A 15,876-nucleotide genomic window follows, 5' to 3' on the forward strand; every position below is an offset into this window, starting at 1 on the left:
GGTTTCGTGTCTCCTGGCCTGATAAACAAAGTGGGGGACAATGGGTGCAAATCACCAGTCATTCATTCACTTGACAAACCTTGGACCGAGCCAGGCCTCACGATGGGACTGGGTCAGAGAGATGAGGTGTGTACCATCAGGAGCGCAGGTGATTCCCATCTCCAACTTGGTCCACCTGTGGCAATTCAACACACATCTGTAGACACCTACTGAGGCTGTCTACACCTACAGCACAAAGACAGCTACTGAGGGATACAGCAGTGAACAGAGCAAAAACCCCTGCCTCACGGAGCTAACATCTGGTGAGAGGGCACGAGGTATCCGCCTCAAGGCATTCCAGGTCCAGCAGAGAAATTACACAAATCTGTTAAGAGCCGTAAACACAGCACGAAGCGATACACTCTGTAGGGAAAGCTGTGGGAATCCTGAGCACGGCAGAACTGCTCTGGGAGACTTCCCGAAAGAAGAGGCATTTGAACCAGGCTGGAAGGTCCATGAGATCTGGCCAGGCAGACCCCTGGCCTGACAAATGCCCATGGCTCACTCCCTTACCTCCCCCCAGCCTCCTGTTATGTCACCTCCTCATTAAGCCCTCCCCTCACTACCCACTTACAACTGGAACGACCACCAGCCCTTTTCTCCTTGTCACACGCTTACGCATCACGTTTATGGTCTGCGTTGCCACCCACAGGAGATAGAAAGTGGCAGGAAGGAGCAACGCCTGCTTGACGTTATCCATCATAACTCCATGCTGTTAATGTGAATTTTATCACCTTTGTAGTTTTGTTTATTAATTCATTGACTTATTTCCATTTATAGTTACATAAGAATTAAAAGCATAAAGCATAAGTGTATAACTATGTCTCAGGGCTCTGTGACAGTGTGTCACCTTTTGAGACAGGAGCACACGTTACCCAGATTCAAGAAATTCTGGGCAGGACATTAGCAGACTTGTCCTGCAGCTTTGACTTTCTGGTCTGGGAGTCGAAAGATACATTCTCTTCCCAGGACCAGCTATGTACCCTTCCCTTGGTCACCTGCTTCCCCTGTCCCCTGCCCCCTGCAAGCCTCACTTTCTTCTCTTTTCTCTTTTGGCCACACCGCGTGGCTTGTGGGATCTTGGTTCCCGACCAGGGATCGAAACTGCTCGCCCTGCATTGGAAGCGGAGAGTCTTAACCACTGGACCACCAGGGAAGTCCCAAGCCTCAGTTTCTTCATCTATAAAATGGGAAGAGTGAGAAGGTGATGGCACCTGCCTACCCCGAGATCTTCCCATCCCCAGCATCTTAGCATTTGTCATAAGCCTCTCCAAAACCCAGAGCACAATGGGGGAAAATGAAACATTCACTCGCTAGAGAGAAAACTCTCCTACAGGTCTAACCCCTATTGCAGGCAAGAGAAGCTCTGTCACGAAGCCATCAATCCCACTGGAACACCGAAGCTGGATCAGCCAGGGGTCGGGCGGGGAGCGAGCCAGAGGCCCTTTAGTGCTTTCCTCATCAGGACCTAGTTGTCAACAGCCTAACAAGACCTGGCTTAAGCCAGTGATCTCCCGGGAGCTGTTACCAATCCTCACAGGCGTGCTCTGTGGCTAGATGTGAAACCAGTGTATGATAAGTTCTTCTTCTTCTTCTTTTTTTTTTTTTTTTTTTTAGGAAAACAACATTAAATTCCCCAAGGAGCACATTCCTTCATTGTGAAGTACTCCCTACCAATCTCCCCCATTCCCTCAGAAAAGAAAGGAAACAAAAAAGGCTTGGCTACTTCTTCTGTACAGGCTCCTTAAAAAACTATTTTTACAGCTCTCTAGAAAAGTCCCCTCTGATGGCGGCAGCCGGAGCACATGAGGGGGCAGGACGGAGCTGACGCAATGCACATTCATTAGCAATGTGGAAAATTAGAAAGGTACTGGCTCTTCCACGGCCCAGCTCAAGGGCAGGGCCACAGACCTGGGAAGCCCCAGTGACAGCTGTTGATCTGGTGGTCTCCAGGCTGAGTCCTCAGACGCCTCATCAGTTGCAATCCTAGATTGGCACAGCTGGAGGGAGGCTTGGAGACCATCTAGTGCCCGGGGGCCAAATACTTTTTTTTCTCTCTCTTTTTTTTTTTGAATTTTATTTTCTTTTTATACAGCAGGTTCTTATTAGTTATCTATTTTACACATATTAGTGTATATATGTCAATCCCAATCTCCCAAAGGACAAATGCTTTTTATCATGCATGCCAAATCTAATTGATTGGTAGGGGCTGCTTGAAGCCCTGTGTTGAAAAGGATTCTGAGGCTGGATCTGGGTCCCATGGGAATGAGTGCTGTAATTGATTAGCAATGTCTGCCATGGATGAAAGAGGAAGAGGGCAGTATTCATGCCATGTGTTGGCCCCTCCTGGTCTAGTCCAGTCTTCCCATTTTATTGATGGGGGAGACTGAGTCCCAAAGCCCATTGTTTGTAGGGTCTTCCCCAGCCTTCTTGGGGGCTGGCTGTTGTTGGTAAGTGGCAGGGAGCTTAAATATCTCTGAGGTCCAAAGATGTCAGATCCGAAGACCGTCTCTGAAAACCCAAAACAATGATTGAGTTTGGTTAATACAGTCAATTGCCTGTTTCCTGGAAATAACTGGTACAATCAGTCATCTCACAGGATTAAGTCAGTTCAACCAATGAAGACGATCTGGCAGGCCCAGGTGACCCCATGCCAGTGTTTACCTAACACTAATGGTTAGATGGTCAAAAAGAATCAATGGGTGAGACTCACCAACTATTTGGCCTCAGGACAATAAAATCCCCAAATGGCCAGTGGAGTCGCTCTAATCAAATGGACAGCTATCCATCTGGTCTCTACCCGACGAGCTTGGGTCTAACCATCCTGTCCATTACTCCACTCCCTCACCCCCATCTTCTCCTCCCTGCCAAGCCTGGCTTATTTCCTTCTCCTCTCCTGAGTCTGGGAGAGACCCTGCCATAGACTCTGCTTTCTCTGACCAAGAATCCTTCTGAGGTGGGTCAGACACCCACCCTCCCACCAAATACCTGGATATCAACTCTGCATCTTAGATTCTCTCCTCCCGTCTATGACAGCTCAGGGAACATACAGACCACTCCTCAGGGGACAGACTCGCTTGACATCACTGAGAAGTACCGGTGCCACTGGGTCCCCCGACTCCAGCTCTTGGGTCATGTTCGTTGCCCTGGATAAAACCATTCTGTCTGGTCCACCTGGGTTTCATGCTATCAGACTAGCAGATAACTTCTGAAGACCCCTGAAGGGGGCAGTCCCACGGTGAACATTTGCGGTAGGGAAGAACTTGGCATGTGACGGGGGTATGCCGAGGAGTGCGGGAGGGGACACAGGTCATTGATAAGGTGAGCCAGGCTACTGGGGAGGCCTGGCTTGCCAGGCACCCTGGCAGGACTGCCAGCCGTCACCTCCTGGGAATGGTGAGGCAAAGCAACTTCCTCTCGGATCTCCCAGCGCTTGTCACACTGCCCTCTGGAAAGTCTACCTTGGCATCTTAGATCCCCAACTCAGATTGAACAGTTCTTTTTCCAGGGACAAAAAAATAGAAAAACAAAGACAGGCCCTTACTCAGAGAACTTGGCTAAGCGGGAAAAGACCCTCGACGGTGGGGAGAAGTCATGCTCTCATGTAGGACAGCTCTGAGCTGAACCCGCCTGACCACGTACAAGCCAGGGGCTTGGCCAAGTTCCCTAATCGCTCTGGGCCTCAGTTTCCTCCTCTGCAATGTCGGATAGAAAGATCCATGACCCTCATGGGTTGTTGGGAGGATAAGGGATCGTCACTGTAAAGGGCTCGGCACAGCCTTGGCCCATGGCTGCTACTAACAGTCTCCTGCACACCTCTCCTTTCCTTTCAACACAACACATACGGTCCCTGACTTTCAACGGTTCAACTTAAGATTTTTCGATTTTATGACGGCGCGAAAGTGATACACATTCAGTGGAAACTCTTCTTGGAATTTTGAATTTTGTTCTTTTCCTGTACACGCGGTACATACTCTCTTGAGATGCTGGGCGGCATCCGCCGCAGCTCCCAGCCAGCCCCGCGGTCACACCAACGCACAACCATTCTGTACCCAGACGACTTCTGTTTTTCACTTTCAGTCCAGTATTCCATACATGACATAAGATAGGCAATACTCTATTATAAAATAGGTTTTGTGTTTGCCAGAATAGGTTTGCGTAGGCTGATGGAGTGTTCTCAGCACGTTTAAGGTAGGCTAGGCTGGGCTGTGATGTTTAGTAGGTTGGCTGTATTAAATGCATTTTCAACTTAACAGCACTTTCAGCTTCTGATGGGTTTAGTAGGATGTAACCCCATTGTAAGCAGAGGAAGAGCTGTACTTCGTGCTTCAGGGCTGGGACCCTACCACACCTCCTCCAGGAAGCCTACCCTGAACACCCTCAGCCATTCATGCAGCCTGCTCGGGGGAACTTCCAGGCTGGCCTGACTGTGTCCTGTACTGGGAACCTTGTTTCTCCAAAGAGCCTATGGGTCACCGGGGGCCAGAGTGGTCTGCACCTCCCCTTGCTCCCGAGAGCCCCCAGCTTTAGGCAGAGAACACAGTGGGTGCTGGATAAAGTAGCCACACAGATCCTGGCATCCTCTTCCCCCACCCACCCACCCACCTAATCTCGCTGGTTCCCCTGATTTTCCAAACCTCTGTCTAGTTTCTTCCTAATGATTCTGTCTCCACGTCTCCAGGGTTCTGTTTGCATGAGGGAAAGAAGTCTACACACACACACAGAGCTCAGAAAGCATTCAGTTGCTCCCGGGCGGGCTGCCAGCGATTGAGTGACCTGCAGCTTCCCCCCCAAATCACATTCCACTGGCACGGATCTTGCCCCGCCTGACGCCAGCCTCCGAACTCGCCCCCAGAGCAAACATTTCCAGTTGGCAGCCCGGCCTTGTTTTTCTGAGGCCCTGATTCAGGCTCCCTTGTAGAAAACAGAAAACAAAATGCAAGGGACCAAAAAGGAATTCAAATCAAATGTGAACGGAGGGGGGTGAGGTGGGGAGGCATTTGCTCCAAGGCACAGGGAAAAATAGGAGCTCGGGGATGTGCAAAGATTTTCTAAGAAGCAAACGCACATGCTCACAAGCCCTCCTTCCCTGCTGGCTTGGAGGCTGGGATCAATTCATTTAGGCCACTGCCTCCTGCTAAAAGACTTACTCTGTTCTCATTCACAGCTGCGCGGGGAGGACGGGGGTGGGGGGCGGCAGGCTGCGGATCTGAAAGGAGAGGGTGGTCTGTGTTACAGGACTGGTGTTTGTTCTAAAGGGGAAATTAAAGGAAGAAAAATAAACACGGCCAGCCGGATTTTCACGCCAGCGCGTGTGGCGTCAGGGCGAGGAGGGGTGCGTGTGTGCATGTGCTGGCGTGTTTGCCTTCTCCAAATAAGAGCCGCTCAGTGGAAAGATGTCATAACCCAGGCTCGGGTGCTGGGGGACAGGCCAGCCAGGGGGAGCTGAGGCTGGCGCCCGAGTTTACCCATGGGGTCAGGCAAAGGCCAGGTGTCAGGACAGGGGCGCTCAGCCAGGACCCATTAGTCAGGGCTGGGCGTGTGGGGACCAGACTTGGAAGGTCAGCCCCAAACTGGGGGCTCGGTCCCTGGGGAAGAGGTGGGCTGAGGAGCGTTACTAGGGAAGGATGGACTCGGGCCTGGAATCTGGGTGCTCATCTCAGTGGGAGAGGACCACGAAGCAGGGAGGGAGGGATGGGAGAGGCCCAAGGGACAGGAAGGGGCTAGGTGGGGTGGTAGGGTAGGAAAGGGAGTGGTGAGGATGCTTAGCGGACTCCAGAGTGAGCGTAGACTGGCCACAATCTGGGTCAGCCACAGAGCCGGTCAGCAGGGCTGCAAACAGCCCCCTGCCCAGGGACAAGGGTCCCGTGAGGGCACCGGGGAGGAAAGAGGAATCCCAGGCCTGAGGGCCTCTCAGGGCCTGGGCTGGGATATAGGGTCCCAGGTCCGGCAGAGCCCGAGAAGTGTTGTCAAGAGTCAGGGGCCCTGAGCGAGCGGTCTGTCACATGGGAAGCTGTGAGAGGCAGTGAGGGCTGGCAGCTCAGAGCTCCCACTGGGACCCGTGTGGCTGTGTCCCTTCTCCATAGTGCCAGCTTTCCCACACAGGGAAGGGCCTGGCATCTTAAAGGCTTCACCTGGCGGTAACGAAGAGGTCCCAGGGTGAGGGGCCCGTGAAGTTTGCAGAGGCTGTAAGTGCTCAGCTGTGACAGTCCAGTGCTGCCGGAGCAGAAAGTCACACAGCCAGTAGAAGAGATTCAGGAACCGTGGTCCAGTGTTCCCCAGAAAATGTAGCAGGACAACCATGTTTGCATCACCTGGGGTGTATAATAAAATGTACATCTCTGGTATTCTTTCCACCTGCTGGACCAGACCTCATCTGATTGGGCTACCGAGGAGCTGCACTTTGGAGCCCAGGGGGGGTTCTCCTGCCCTCCACGACAGTTCCAAGATCTTTCTCCTCCAGCCCTTCTTCTCTGGCTGTACCCCTACCTGTTCAGACTCCAGGAACCATGGGACTCACCACTTTTCCTCTATCACAATCTGTGAGGAAAATAGTTAACAAACCTTTCCCAAGGTTACTCTGACTCCAATTCAGGACATTTCTAACCTCAAAGAAATGAGTCTCTAATGGTGGAAATTCAGGCCTGGAAGAAGCCAGAGGCAGGTTTGGAGAGTACATGGGAAGCCTTTCAACTAACCCTTAACTTCACTGTATCATTGGGATGCCCCACAGGTAGCTTTTTGAAAACTTTTTTCCCTTTATTTATCACTTCTCGGAATAGTGAGTTAGTTTTCTCTAAGCAGCCTCTGAATGTTTTTTATTATTATTATCATATTTTAATTCATAGACTTTAAAAAATATTTGACGTGGGGCTTCCCTGGTGGCGCAGTGGTTGAGAGTCCGCCTGCCAATGCAGGGGACATGGGTTCGTGCCCCGGTACGGGAGGATCCCACATGCCGCGGAGCGGCTGGGCCCGTGAGCCATGGCCGCTGAGCCTGCGCGTCCGGAGCCTGTGCTCCGCAACGGGAGAGGCCACAACAGTGAGAGGCCTGCGTACCGCAAAAAAAAAAAAAAAAATTAACGTGTTTCAATTCATTGCAGGGTTTTCGTTTGTTCAGTTTTGTATTTGATGCTCAAATGATCCCATTTTATCCAGGAGGAGCTCCTTCAGTCTGGCATCTGTGTCCTTTTGACACGACCTCAGTGGTGTTTGACAGCTGTCTTACCTTCTAATAAAAGATGCTCTGGGCTTATCTTATATAATTGTTGCTCTGGACCTGGAAACAGCCAGTTCTCCAAGAAGCCTTGGTTCCTTTCAGTGAGAAAGGATGCTTGGAGACCACAATTTGGTCACTATATGTGCTCAATCGAAAACAGCTTATTTTCTTTCAATCTCTCAATCTTCTCCAAGTAGGACTTGAGTCTGGGCCCAAGGGCATCTGAAGGATACCACACCCTGCCCCATTAAGTATGTCTTTCCTCCTTGGAGGTAAGCTCTCTACCCACCTGAGGCAGCTTCCCCCTCCCCTTATCTTCTCCTCAGAGATTAACCTTGGTCCCCCAGGCTGGCCCATCAGCCCCAAAGCCCACCTCACCATCTTTCTTGGATGTATACTATCATGTGAGGAGCATAGATACGAAAATCAGACCTCAAGGGAGTTGCCACAGTTTCTATGCCACAGTTCCTTCATCTGCAAAGTGAGGTCAAAAAGTATTTTAAATGAGATAATTCAGGCAAAGTTCTTAGCACAGTGCTTGGCAAATAGTAAGAACTGGAAAACTTCATAGATATGGCATTCCCTGCCGGGGAACCTCCGAAGTCTTCATGTGCAAATAGAGTTTCTCCGAAGCCTTCTTTGACATTCCCGAGGCAGAAGGGCCTGTAGATCCCCACCTTGCTATAACACAGAGACACAAAGATGGTTTGTACTGGTTTTAGGCTTTCTTTCTTTGGCTGCACCTCGCTGCTTGTAGGATTTTAGTCCCCTGACCAGGGATCGAACCCTGGCCCTCGGCAATGAGAGTGCGGAGTCCTAACCACTGGACCGCCAGAGAGTTCCCCACGTTTTGCTTTTGAGGAAGGGAGTCCCCAGGTGGGAGAGTAGCATTCAAAGGAAATAAGAAGTCCCAGGAGGGAGGTCTTAATTTGCAAGAAACAAACAAACGTACGTGTGGAGGATGATGGGCATTGCAAGGCACGTGTGGGACAAAAAGGGCGATGCAGGTGTTGTGTGAATACAGTCCACGGTGTGGCAGGGGCTCGTGAAATCTGGACCTGTGGGATCTGAGGCTGCTCTAGGGACCAGCTCCCCTCTCTGTGGATATCAATAAGGCTGCTCACAAATGCTCAAGCTTTTCCTCTTTCCACGCATACAGTAGCATCGCACGACTCTTCTGCCTTTAAAATTAGGCACAGCCATGAGATTTGCTTTAGCCAATGAATTGTAAGCAGAAGGGGCATGTGTCACCTCCGGACAGAAGCCTTAAGAGCTGACATATCATTGGCTGAATTTCCTTCCCCCACCTCTGCAATCGTGGAAACCCGGGTCAAAGTGGAGCCTCCGTTGGCCTGAGTTCTCACACAACCACAGTGCGCAGGGCCTTCCCTGCTCACCGGTGATGGACAAGTCGTGTATGGTCAGGAAAAAACCCTTGTTGGGTTAAGCCACTGAGATTTGGGGGATGTTTGTTCCCACGGCAGAATCTAGCCTATCCTGACTAATTGTTCTCCATCTCTTTCTCCGTAGCTTCACTCCCTCTGTCAGGGTGTCGGTTATTCTTTCCATGGACTCTAGGATAGCTCTTCTCTCCTTGTAGCCTCACCTGCTCCTCATTTCTGCTCCCTGAATAACTTTTGCTAGCTTAACATTCTCCCACGGCCCCGCCTCTGCTCCGTGGCCCTGCCTGAAACCATTTCCTTCTTCAGGATATCTCAGTTCAGAGAGACAAAGAAAGACTCTGATTGCCCTAGCTCGCCTCTTCATGTCAGGCCACACGTGGGTTCTTGCCCAGTGTCTAGACCGGCTCTGTGGGCTAGATACCAATTCCTGGTCCAAATAACTGTGGAGGAAGGAGACAAGTGGGGTAGGCTGTACCGCATGATACAAATCATAGCGCCTACCTGAGGATTCGGGTGGGACCTGACTATCCGGACGTGACTAGAGGTGGGCAGGCACCTAGATGGGGGGCAGGGGAGGGAGGAGAAAGGGGGAGTATTTGCTTTTAAGCATTAAATCCTGTTAACCCTCCATCTACAAGATATCCAACATCTGGCTGAAACAAGAACATTCGACGGAACATCTGGATACTTACTCTGCACAGTGTGAAACAGCTGGATCCTTGGCAGCATCTGTGTGAGTAACCAATGTGGGGTCTCCCCCGTGTGTTTAACGTCACATTTGGGCTTTCCTTTGCCTGTAACAGAAAACCAGACTCAAACTGGTTTAAATGTCTTAAAGGGAAATTCTTAGCTCAGTGGACTGAAAAGTTCTGAGGGGAGACTGGCTTTAGGTAGGTGTTAATCTAGCAGCTGAACAATATTACCAAGGACCCAGTTTCTTGTATCCTGTTAACAGCTTTATCCCCAAACTGACTCCCCTCAGAGGTCCCAAAAAAAGCTACCAGAAGTCCCATGGTTACATTTACCCTGTTCAGTCACAAGAGTGGAATCATGTCTGACCCAGCATCCCTAGCAAAAGGCTTGACATCTACTCTGATTGGACAGGAGGGGGGTCACACGCTACAACCGACCCCGTCACCGTGACCTAAGGGTACTGGAATGTGCTGACAGGCTTAGTCACATGCTCCACCCTTGGACCCTGAGAAGGAAGCAGCTTCTTCAGAACCCCAAGGACACTCAAGTACAAGCTGGAGAATGCTGGGAAGGGGAAAGGGGCATGGAAGTTTACATACTGCTAGACACAAGGTTGGGACTAAGGTGAGGCCAGTGAGGAAACCAGTGCACAAAGTCTAGGGAGGCACTCATTTTCAGGGTTGGGTTCCTCACTTGCTTTGCCCTAGTCCCAGCTCTGGCTGCACAACGAATTACCCCAAAACTTGGTGGCTTCAAACAATAAACATTTATTATCTCATAGTTTCTGTGAGAAAGTCAGGAGTTTGAGAGTGGCTTAGCAGGAGGGTTCTGGTTTGGGGTTTCTCAAACCCCAAAGTTTGAGAAGATGTTGGCCGGGACTGCAGTCGTCTGAAGACTTGACTGGGACTGGAAGATCCGCATCGAGCATGGCTCCCTCACATGGCTGTTGGTAGAAGGTCTCAGTTCCTCCCCACATGGGCCTCTTGGTAGGGCTGCTGGAGTACTCTCATGGCATGGTGGCTGGCCTCCCCCGGGCGGGTGATCCAAGAGAGAACAAAGCAAAACCTCCACTGCCTTTTATATCTAGTCTCGCAATTCACACACCATCACTTTTGCCATTTTCTGTTCATTAGAAATGAGTCACCAGGTCCAGCCCCTGCTCAAGGGGAGGGGCATATGCTGCCACTTTTTGAAGGAAAGATTGTCAAAGAATTTGTAGACATATTTAAAGACACCATGTGAGTCAATAAGATGACTGGGTCACTAAAGATACCCTGAATTATTGCTCCCTTACTTCACAGTATCTGAGGCCGAGATGACACATGCTTTATCTCCTGTGCCAACTTTGATTGACAATGACTGTCAGAGAAAGAGAGCTATAAGTGATTAGTAATGTCTTCCCTAAGCCTAACCAAAAGCCATGGCTCCCTAAAGCACGGTGCCCTATTCCTTTGATAACAGAACTTGTCTGTTGAGAATCCAGATGCAGTGTACTCAGAGAAGATGGGCCCCAGATGATGAATCATGATTGGCCTAAACCAACCATCGTGGGAAGGAGTAATCCCATTCCCCCTTGCCAGTACTTGATTGGGGGACAGAGATATAACCCAGTCTGGCCAAGAGGAGGGGAATTCTGATGGAGAGGTTCTGGGAAATGTTATCCTTTCAGATACAATGACACTGGTGAGGAAAATATTTCCTTTGAAAGCAATTTTGGGAGGACATAATGCTTGGAAGTCCAGATGCCATCTTATAACCAAACAGAAAAGCTATGAGAATTTCTGGAAAATGGAATCAGAGCGCAGACATCACAGAGCTATTGAATTAACCGATCCTGGAACTACCCTCCTCTGGACTTCTTGTTTTGGGAGATAATAAGTGCTCTTATTGAACACTTTGGTTGTGTTTACTGTTACTTGTGACCCAGAGCAACCTAGTTGATAATGTGAGATGGTCCCATGTCTTATGTACCTTCACGTACCTTGAGGAAAACTGGACAAGTTCCTTCCTTACATCCTGAAAGAGTTTGACTCAGTATGACTTATCACATCCTTCCCCATGACTGCCAGGTACACTCCAGAGCCTCTTCTTGGCTAAGTGGGAAAGCAAAACCCTGCACTTCATTTTCTTTCCTTTTATTAGATGCAGACCTTCCGCAGAGACTTCACTGAAGTAGCCACAGCCCACTTCAGATCTGGGCCCCAAAAGCAGGTTAATCAGTCTTTGAGAAGGGGAAGGGCTCCTAGCCCCCAAGGAACTTGCCTATGACAAACCCCTAGACCTGGTCACCCTGGGGTGGAGCCAGGTGTGCTGGGAGGTCAGGTTTAGCCACGAGTACAAGCTGTTCCAAAGGGTTTTGCCCTCCTTCCCTTCCTGTCCCCGCCCCTCCTCCTTCCAAGCGCTTCCCTTCCTTTTTATTTTCCTGCCTCTATATCCACTTTCCTTCTTTCTCATTCCTTCTACTCTGGATACGTGGATGCTCAGAACAAAGACGACGATTCCCGGCTTCTCTTTCAGCTAGATGTAGCCCTGGTGACTACATTCTGGCCGGTGAGCTGTCAGGGGAAGTGACGTGTGCAACGCCCACTTGGGTCCCTAAAGCGAGGGGCGTGCCCTTCCCCCACCCCTTCCTCCACGCTGCAGCTTGGAATTGTTAGGAATGGTGGAAAAAGAACGCAAGCCCTGGTTTTCACTCTAGCCCTGGACTAGCTCCCTACAGCTGTATGTAAGGAAAGCTGCCATCTTGTTTAAGCGTCTGTTGCCTGTAGCCTTCCTCGCCCCTCTCCTCCCTCTCTCTGTCCTCTCCTCTCTCACATCTTTCTCTTCCTTCTACCTTTCCCTCCTGAATTTTAGATCCCCTCACCTTCCCTTCCTCTCTTCTCTCCAACCCACTGGCCCCTTCCAAACAGCAGGCGGCAGGAGCAGGTGGCCAAGGGCCCAGATGGCTCTCTTGTTCCCCAGTCCCTGTGAACCCGGTCCTGTCCTGAGGGTCCTGACCAGCTGGGGGTTTGTTCCAACCCCGAGGTGTCTCCCACTGTGTCCGGCTGTGTGCTCAGCCTGGCCTGCTCCCGGGGAGGGGCAGAGCCAACCAGGGCACCACCCCCAGGCAGCCCATCCTGTGGCCCAATGCCCAGTGCCCAGTTCCAGTCTCATGATTCCACGGTGACCGCTGTGCTGCCTAGGACTGGACGCTTGCCTGGGCTGTAGACCATCTGGTTGTGCCCTCTGGCTTCCCCAGAAGGGAAGGCTCTTGATGTTGGGGAAGCCAAAGCCAGCCTGAGCTGGGGGCTGATCACTTCTAACTCTCTTATTCTTCAGCCCCAGGTCCGAACCCTGCACAAGTGGGTGATGGTGGCAGAAGAAGAGGGGGTAACAAGGGCGCTCTCTCCCCAAGGGCACCCCCAAACCACCATGACCTCCGCCTCCCAGCCCTGCCTTCTGAGCTCCAGTGCCAGCCTCCTGTCCCCGCTCAGCCCTCGGAGGCAACAGATGGTGCCTTGAAGACAAGCCCTGGGTCCGGGCCGGGCGCGGATGTCAGCTGTGGCAGGGCTCCCCTTTCACCCTCCGGCAGGCGGCTGGGGCAGCCCCAGCTCTTCACCTGGCTCAGCCCGGCTTAGCAGAGCTCGCAGGGCTGAGGCCAAAGAAGCCACATGCAGAGTGTCAGTGGCCCTTTGGGAGTGGAGGCCTGGCCTGCGGGAGGAGAGGTGGCCGAGGCCCCAGGTGGGTAGGAGAGCCGGAGGGCAGCCAAAACGAACCTCGCCCACAGCCGGGGATGCGAGGGCGGGGCCTCCGCTGGGCTCAAGTCACAGGAAGCGGAGGAAGGGCATCCGTTTGCCTCTGGGCTGGTCCTGGCGATGGTCTGGACACCCAGAAGGCCCCTCCCTGTGCCACCCCTAGGTTCCAGATCCCCACCCGCCAAGCCAAGCTCCTTGATCTGAGCTAGCCCTGGACAAGGGGCAAGGTTGGCAATGACTTCACCTGGCCTCTCCCAGATCGGTTACCGCCAGCGCAATGTCCTGACAGTGTGATGTCACGTCAGAATTCTCGAAACACTTTCCATCTGGAGTCAACACCATCCTTGCAGCTGCTCTGAGGGCCGCACCCCACTGCCAGCCACGGGATGGGATCAAGTGTCCTGGTGGAAGCCAAGCTTAGGGCAGGCTTAGGAAGAACAAAGTCGAGGCGGGAGCTGCTGAGGGAACAGGGAAGCCCTTGTGGGGCTCAAGTGCAGAAGCCCTGAGCCCACAGGGGAGCAGGGACAGACCCATAGAGGTCACAGCTGGGCCACGAGCCCTGAGGCAGGGGCTCAAGGGGGAAATCAGGGACCAAAGAAAGTTAAGCGAACATACATGGAGCCTCTTTCTCTGTCTGTCTCTCCGTCTCTCACAGACACATGCACTTTCATACCCGTACCGTCCTCTCTGTGCTTCACGCTCCCAAGCCTCTGAGGTTTGTTCACGTCGTGCTCTTGCCAAGAGTGCCCTCCCTCCGCCTGGCGAATTTCTCTCACCCTTCAGAGGACAGCTCCCGTGTCACCTGTCGGTGACGCACCTCCGCACACGGACCCCCTCTGCCCCTCATCCACTGGCAGGTTCGAGAGCCCTCCTCTGAGCTCCTCAACCACGCTGAGCTCACCCGGCAGGGCTGGCAGACGGGTTCACAGCCTACCTGCCCACTTCCTCCTCTGACGAGGGGCACCCCGAGGGCACGTCGAGGCAGCCTGGAGGAGCTCAGGCGTAACTTGGTCCTCCATAGACACGGGGTCCCCAGGGCCTGCCCTTGGAGGGTTTAGGGACAGGCATGAGGACACGCTGGGGGGTCACTCAATTGCCCCATGCTGAGCACACAGTTGGGGCTCAAACAAAGAGTTACCGACTGAATGCGTTTACACAGGCCTTTGTCATACACCCACACACAACTCACAGGTCTCTCCCTTTCCTTTCAGTGTCTTGGGGTTATTTGGGGTTTGGCCTTCAGGGTGGGGGAAAGATGCCGCAAAAGCAGTCCAGCTTTGTTGGAACAAACAAACGAAATGAAAGCTGCCCAGGTGTTTCCCACACCACAGAAGCCCCAGGAAGAAGAGGGAGGCCTGGGGGCCGAACACCAGAGAACCTCGTGGGAGGCCCGTTCGCCACTCACTCACCACGTGGGGCTAAGCCCCAGTCAGAGCCTCAGCTTCTTCCCTGGTCCAACGAGAATATCTATGGTAATGATATTCCCAGTGTTGTTAAAAGAAACAAAATGAGGGAACGTGTGACCAAAACATGTAACACATTAATGTCATAAATTTTCATTCAGCCCCAGCTCCCACTTATTTCTATTTATTTATTTGTATTTTGGCTGCCCACAGGATCTTAGTTCCCTGACCAGGGATTGAACCCATGCCCCCTGCAGTGGAAGCACAGAGTCTTAACCACTGGACTCCCAGGGAAGTTCCCATCTCTCACTTCTTTAATTTCTAGTTCTAGAAAACCGGTGGAGTAGGAATCCATTAATGCCCTAGAGAAGACAACACAGGGAATTTCCCAGCAGTTTAGTGGTTAGGAATCCATGCTTTCACTGCCGAGGGCCCGGGTTCAATCCCTAGTCAGGGAACTAACATCCTACAAGCTGAGTGACCAAAAAAAAAAAAGAGAGAGAGAGAGAGAGACTATATAAAGGTAGAAAGACTGATCCATATTAATTATTAAATATTACTAAATATTTATGGATGAGATTATATTTTAGAACGATTTCTAACTCCAAAAGTCTAAAATTTTTTTTTTTTTTTTTTTTTTTTTTTTTTTGCGGTACGCGGGCCTCTCACTGCTGTGGCCTCTCCCGTTGCGGAGCACAGGCTCCGGACGCGCAAGCTCAGCGGCCATGGCTCACGGGCCCAGGCGCTCCACGGCATGTGGGATCTTCCTGGACCGGGGCACAAACCCGTGTCCCCTGCATCGGCAGGCGGACTCTCAACCACTGCGCCACCAGGGAAGCCCAAGTCTAAAATTTTAAATGTACTAAGGGTGACCCTTATTTAACCAGAATGGCTTGGTTAACTGAACTCCAGCCCCTGGGCTGGTCCAAGCTCTTCTGCCCTCCCTGGGGATGAAGGACTGTGGCTGCCATTGTAAACAAAGGGTGGTAGGAGAGGCTGGGTCTCTTCCCAGCTAGCTTTGCTGGGTCCTGGAGCCCACTGACCTTGACAACGGACCCTATAACCACCTCCCTACTACCCTCCTCCACCCTCCCTCACCAGCTTCCTGAGCCCAGGTTAGGTCTGCTTCAACTGTCCCAATTCACACCCTGATGCAGGACTTAAGAGATGCAAACTTTATGATTTCTAGAACACTTGACATTCTCATCGCATCTAATATTTTTCAACCTGGGACCCCTTACCCTCTAGACCAGCATTCTCAGCCTCTTTCTCTGCTTCTACTCACGGGAAAGATGACTCCTACAGATGGGCACACTCCCTTGGGTTACCTCTGAGCTAAATCCCTAAGATATAATTCCAGCCCTCTTTCTCCCACTTTGTGCTGA

General features: G+C 51.7%; 1 long non-coding RNA gene across 1 annotated transcript; it reads right to left on the reverse strand.

The window, feature by feature from the left end:
* Nucleotides 1-2,371: 2,371 nt before the first annotated feature.
* On the reverse strand, nucleotides 2,372-13,587 carry LOC137205997 (uncharacterized). Its single transcript, XR_010934405.1, has 3 exons — nucleotides 13,333-13,587; nucleotides 9,354-9,455; nucleotides 2,372-2,550 (listed from the first exon to the last, which is right to left on the reverse strand). It is a non-coding gene; the product is annotated as an uncharacterized lncRNA (long non-coding RNA).
* Between the last annotated feature and the right edge of the window lie 2,289 nt (nucleotides 13,588-15,876).

This window comes from Pseudorca crassidens, chromosome 14 (assembly GCF_039906515.1).
Source record: "Pseudorca crassidens isolate mPseCra1 chromosome 14, mPseCra1.hap1, whole genome shotgun sequence".
Classification (NCBI taxonomy): domain Eukaryota; kingdom Metazoa; phylum Chordata; class Mammalia; order Artiodactyla; family Delphinidae; genus Pseudorca; species Pseudorca crassidens.